At 40.2% G+C, this 6,722-nt stretch overlaps 1 protein-coding gene across 1 annotated transcript in view; it reads left to right on the top strand.

The window, feature by feature from the left end:
• Positions 1 to 555: 555 nt before the first annotated feature.
• The window catches only part of htr2aa (5-hydroxytryptamine (serotonin) receptor 2A, genome duplicate a), a 51,848-nt gene continuing 45,681 nt past the window's right edge, over positions 556 to 6,722 (top strand). Inside the window, exon 1 of the mRNA XM_044365719.1 lies at positions 556 to 675. The gene's annotated coding sequence lies outside the window, so the exon portion shown is untranslated. The remainder of the gene's footprint in view (positions 676 to 6,722) is intronic.

Below are 6,722 nucleotides of genomic sequence, written 5' to 3'. Positions count from 1 at the left end.
TCGGGTGTCTAGTAATGATGTAATATAATACTGTCAACGTTTAGAGATATAGCAGGACAGTCCGTTGTCTTTCAACAAGAGACACATTTTAACTATCAGTTGGTGTCATTCAGTCACAGGTGACACTGAAAACCTCTGAGTGTCAGGCAGAAACTATAGGCTTTATTGACATGACATATATTTACGTACAGAGACTTCCATTTTTACATCATATTACTAAATATATCTATAAATAATGAGACCCTGTAATCATAAGCCAGATTATTAAATAATGAATTTACAAACAGTATATCAATAATGCAGATGCAAATGATGAATTTAAAAAATGCATGCCGTAGGAATATATGAACTGTGGTTGAACAGATCTGTACAGTATATATACAGAAACAGTTTTAATGCGTTTGGCTCTTTGTCAAACTGTTTATTTCAAGGTGAAACATGCAGTGACTAATATTTCAGGATTTGTTTCGTCATGAGGCAGGGCATCAAATTAGAATAACTGCATGGGAAATAATGACTGTGCCCCTTATCATTATTCAGATGGTCCAAGGCATCAAAAAACACCACAGAGCACTTGCAGACTGACAGGTGATGCAGCTGTATCCCAGCTGTGCCGTCGTCATCAGACACTGATGTCTCTTTAGATGATGGTTCAGATGAAACGACACAAATGAGGTGCGTGCAATTGAGATACTGACAGGGGATTATAGTCAGGGCAAGTTCCAGCCTGCATGACAATTTCATATGGCTCAACACATACTTTAAACTTTGTTTCATCCATCCTGCAAATACATGTTTTATATTTTCGTATTTTGTTTTCCCCTCCAGTGTTTTTACTTTAGAGTAACCATTTCATTTTCTAGCAGGGCTGCAAAATCAGAGTATTAAAATTGGCTTGTTATTTAGAACTTACCATCTAGCAAGCAGTGCCTAAGGCTACACTCAGACTGAAAACAGCCCTGTGTTAAAGCAATGCAAGGGGCTGCAGTGGTGAGGGCATGTTGTTTAAGGTACCAGTGAGACAATGAAATACAATCCAGGAAGTGGAGTTGGAGCTACAGAAGAATTATGATAGTATAAAAGTATAAGTGTAATAGTGAAATTGTGTCATGTACAAAATTATGTACATACATACCTACATTTAGTATATTCCTATTGATTTCCTATTGGGACCTGGACAAGCAAGCTCTTGGAAGATCTGAGGGTGCGGGTAGAGGTTTGTGGTGTGATGAGGTCCTGTATGTAGGGGGATGTGGCTCTGCTTGATGCCAGTAAAATTTAGGAGAGATGGCGAGCTCCCAGACAGGGTTGATGACAGAAGGAGGCAAAGAGGAAGAGCTGGACATCAGAGAGCAGATGTTGTTGACCTTGGCTCTGAAAAAGTCAATGATGATTATGGTGGAAAAAAAGATGCTCATGGTTGCCAGGATTGTTATTAATTAGGCTAGATTAGAACTGTGACAGAGCATCTTTAAGGGACTTTGAGTAAGTCCTTTGATGTGATGGACTGTAAGCCCAGAGTGTCTGAGGCATCATTCCAGGTCATGTCCAGCTGTTTTTATTTTATATAATTTGTGAGTGAACCAGGGAGCAGAGGCTGAAAAACTGACCTCACGTGTTTTGTCAGCGGCATGAAGATCAAAGACACTGCTCAGAGATGTATTGTAGAGTTGTGATCCACTCCATATTTTGCATCTTGCCGGGTACAGGGTAGTCTTGCACTGTTTCCAATGATGACACCCAGGTTTGTTTTGTTTCTAAATTCCATATTGAAACCGCAGCGAGAGCCTCTACAGATGTAACAATGTCTGTTTCTTAAAATCCTAAACTCTTGGGAGCGGGTTAAATACCCCTTGTTGGATGTGATTATGAAGCTGCGTAAATTCTGTAGCAGTGTAGAACATCATAATTAAAGCAGTTTTGTCACTTGGATAGAATGGCAGCATTGGTGAGCAAACATGAAGGGAGCTCCAGTTTAAGAAAAACCCCGGTCACTAGAGTCCGTCACAGCGACAGTGCAGCTGCAGGTGATTTCCATGCTGATAGAGAGTGCAGGGGAGCCAGTCGGGGATTTGTGGCACACCTGAGCCGGCAGGCTGGATGAAGAGACAGCTGTCCTCTGGAGAAAAGGGATCCCAGTTGAGCAGATAGGCAGCACTTTACACTGATTAATCCAAAGTCCACCAATTTAATAGAATATATTTTAACTCAGGGAGTGATCAAAGCATGCAGACAGAAAATATGAAAAGCCTGAACAAAATGCAGGTAGGCCACTTAAATCACATGAGCAGTGAAGTTCACAGTCAATTGTCAATTTAGCAAAAAGGAGTGGCAGCCAGTATGTGCCAGCGTTCCCTCATAATGCAGAGTAGCCTCTCTCCCACCGCAACACAAGCACTAAAACAAACCTTGACCAATCTGTGTTCAGACTCAGACTCAGATTAAAGTTATGAGGAAAACCAAGGAAGTGCTGGACTGTATTATTCCTTCTCACACTCTCACAACAAATTAATAAACTGTTTTATCTGTTTTATCTTACAATGATGATTGTGAGTAAACAGCAGAAACACAGTGTTCATGTTACCACCACCAGGAATGTACGCTTGTATGTACAATACTGTGCAAAAGTTTTAGGCACTAAAGGTAAAGTGAGAATGCTTACAAAAATATTGCTATAAATTATTTTAATTTATCAATTAACTTCTTACAAAGTTGAGTAAGCAGCAGAAACCTAAATGAAATCAATATTTGCTGTGAGCAGCTTTGCCTTTAAAACAGCAGCAGTTCTCCTTGGTTCACTTTAATACAGTTCTTCATGGTAACTTGCAGGTATGTTGTTGTATCCTGGAGAAAGAATGTTCTTCTGTAGATATATTATTTAGGCCATCTCAGGTGCTTCTTCATGTAATCCCAGATTGACTCCATGATGTTGAGATCAGGGCTCTGTGGGGGCCGTACCATACCATCTGTTGCAGGACTCATCATTCTTTTCGTTGCTGAAAATAGTTCTTTATGACTCTAGCTGTATGCTTGGGGTCATTGTCATGTCATGAATAAATTTGGGACCGATCAGACACCTCCCTGGTGGTATTGCATAATGGATAAGAATCAAACATCTAGGGTGCCTAAAACTTTTGCACAGTACTGCATGTGATTGGCCAATGCAGCGACTTGCTGGATAACTCCACACATTCATTACAGCAAAAGTTGAGCCAGGTTCAACTTTTTTGCCAGACAGCCCTGCATTGTTGTGTCAGAGCACTCTGTATTGGCACCCCTGCTGTGTGTCAATGCATTGCCCCAATGAATGAGTCAAATGAATGAGAGGGCAGGGTTTTATTTTACGCAGAGCTGTGTGCAATTTGTCATTATACAGTAAAAACTTCAGCCATGACCAACAGAACCTGTCTCTCTCTAAACCTAATGGAGTGTTGATCTGGGGGACAGGACTGCTAGTTGGTTGCTCTGGTTCTGACAGGCAGACTCTCTGGGCTGCCTTCAACCAGCTAGCTAGCTAGCTTTTCAGCCGATGTAACATTACTGACAAAACAATAGCTAAACAAAGTTCTTTAATGTGTTATTTCAAAAAAGCAAGAGTTGAGGAAGAAGGCACGCCACTGCCTCCATCAACCAAGTCCACCCAGCCCAGTTCTTCAGATTCATTAGCCCACAAGAAATTTAACCCGGTCGCTTGCCCCTCCGGACCAGTGTTCTCTCCTGGTCGGCCTGATGCAATTTATCTGCAATTGATGAACCACCTTCACAGCTAAATTTGAAGGTATTTCCCTGCACTGTCAAGAATGGAAAATCAATGTGCTTCTCATCAAAGTGGTATGGACAGTTTTCTTGGTTGGAATACAGTGTAAATAAGGACACTCTTTTCTGTTAAATGTGCAAACATTTACCCAGCGGAGCTGATGGCTCATTTGTGAGGCCCTCTCTGTTTCACTGGACAAGTTTCAAAATTACAGGGCCAGCCAAATTGCAAGCTGGGAAAATGTGTTCAGCTAAATGAATCGTGATGCCATGGACTCTTCATTTATCAAGAGGAATCAGGACCATTTTAGATATGGACTGTTTTATACCAAGCAGGGCACCCCCCTATGTGGACACATGCAGATGCTTTCAATAAAGAAACTTTATAGAACTGTTCAAGTTGTGCAAATATGATCCACAGATCCAAAATTGTCTAGAGCAGCTGCCTAGAAACAGAACTTTGATGAGCCCAGATGTTCAAAATAAGCTGCTGGAGTCAGCAGCTTCTTGCCAGACACCAGGCACCTATTATGCTCTAATGGCAGACAAATATAAGGATGAGTCAAAGTGTGAACTTGTAGCTGTTGGTGTGAGATATGTTCACGCAGGGAAAATAAAAGAATGGGCAATGGGGTTCATGGACACAAGCGTGATGAGTGCAAGTGATATTTCAAAGATATTACAGGTGATTGAACCACTGCAACTTGACCCATCTCTGTACATTGGCTTCAGTTTCAACAGGGCCTCCGTTAAGTCAGGAAACAAGGGAGGTGTGCATGTGATTCTAGAACAAACTTTTCCTCAAGCTGTGTCCACTGTAATTCTCACAGACTGAATTAGGTGCTCTGTGCAGCATCAAAGGTGTCTGGGCAAGTTAGCACAGTCTTTGATCCACTGAACAATATACACAGTTTCATGAAAGGCAGCAGCTGACAAGAAAAGTTTGTGGAAGCGCAAAAAGAGCTCCATCCAGGAGCGCTCCATCCACTTGTGCTCCAGATATTTTTCCAAACCTCGAGTCATCATCACCTTTATCATGACTTCTTGTAGTGTTGAGAGACTGTTCTCCACTGCTAGTCAGATTAAAACGGACCTCAGAGCATCCATGAGTACCACCTGTCTTGACACCCTGGCCCTCTTGTCCTTGTCCTGAAAAGGAGCTCTTGACTCTGAATTATGATGAGATCATCTCTGTATTCAATGCCAAACCCAGGCATTTGCGCCTTGTTTTGTAGGCTATGAAAACAACAAACGTAGACCTGTTGTCATTTTTCACTGCTTCATATTTGCAAAATGTTGCAAAGTAAAATTGTTGCTGTTTTTTCAGTTCGTCTATGTTTGTCCTTTTTCCTACTTTTTAAGTTTTTATAAGCCCTATTTTTCTGAGAAAAGATGGCCCGCCCACGTTTGTACTGGCCCATCCAAAATACAATTTCTGCTTATGCCACTGGCACATAGTAATGCTACAAGTGAGAGGAGAGGGGGAGACAAGAGGCTCAGCTTTGGAGAGCAAATAGTTTATATTTACATTTATAGTTTATTGTTGAGAAACAATAAAACACCAAGTTCAGGACCCCCAAGGAGGGAACAACCTGTCCAGTGGACCCCAGGTAGTTTGAGTTTGAGAGGCATAAAACTGTGTAGATTCCTGACTAAAGCTGTGTGTATGCACAAAGAAGAACAGAAATATGCATGCACATTCTTTGCATCAGATTTATAGTCATATTTACACATGATTCTGTTTGACAGATCTTAATCACTGTGGAACATCTACTCCCACCATCATAACTGGATGTCACATGCCATTAATGAGCAATTTGCATATCAATGCTTCTGTCCGCTCCACCACTCATAAAACCTGTCAAAAAAATAACAACAAGGAGGAAATGCCACTTTACCAACTCTGCCACATCGGCAATGTTCTCCAGTAACAGCTTTCATTAGGCGCAGCTGTAGTTATTTATAACACCTGTGTCATCAATTCATCACCTGTAAATCATCATCAAAATCATCAGATATCTCAATCATCATTATTAAAAATCAAAAATATTTAGTTTATAGCGCCAGTATCAAAATAGACTTTACAAAGTGCTTCCGAATAAAGGATCAAATTAAAAGAACATTAGCAATTAATAAATAAAAGAAGAAATAAAATAACGTCTAATAAAATGATAAAATTGATCAAATCAAAATTAAGTTTATAACTGCACTTTACATTTTACAAATTGCTGTGTAGGATCTTATCAGCCTCAGATCACCCCAGGACCACATGTATAAACTGGTCTAAAGTATACTTGAGGTGCGCACATTCTTTTAAAGTAGTTAATGTGTAGAAAATGGTGTATGCTTGTGTTTTGTGTGTACATCTGGCCCTAGGTATTAGTTGTTTAGCCCCAAAATGTGAATCAATTGTCTTGGCCAGCTCGGATCACATCAGACATCAAAAAAGTGAAGTGTAAATGCACCTTGGGTTTAAACAATCTGAGGCAGGTGGTTTGAGCATTCTAGCCAGATGTTGATAAAATGTAAATGCATCTGTCTCTCAAAGATGCGTACATAGTCATCACTACTCCCGATCGTAACTATGATGGAAATAGCCTTGAAAGGGTCTGTCTCTTGTGATAATGGAGCTGAGATTACAATGAAATTAGCCATCATTCTCTCTCTCTTGTGCTTTCAAAACATACAATCATACAGAAGGCTTAGCGAGCTGCAGCATGAGTAGACAGTCAACAAAACTTTCTCATTTTGTAATGAATTACAGACTCAAAGGACTCACTTTTGTTGGAGCAAGAGACTAGTTTTATTTGTTGGCATAATTTCAGTTTTTACTTTAAATAGGTAAGTGATAAGTTAGGTTTCTAAGGCCTATCAACTTGTAATTGTTCAATTCATATAAATTAATATAAGCTGACATTTTTACAGTGTAGTGTGGGCTAAAATGATCTCTTCTTTGTTTTGTTTTG

This window comes from Thunnus albacares, chromosome 11 (genome assembly GCF_914725855.1).
Source record: "Thunnus albacares chromosome 11, fThuAlb1.1, whole genome shotgun sequence".
Taxonomy (NCBI): domain Eukaryota; kingdom Metazoa; phylum Chordata; class Actinopteri; order Scombriformes; family Scombridae; genus Thunnus; species Thunnus albacares.
Note: the sequence above shows the minus strand (reverse complement) of the source record. Positions and strands in the feature narration are given on the sequence as shown.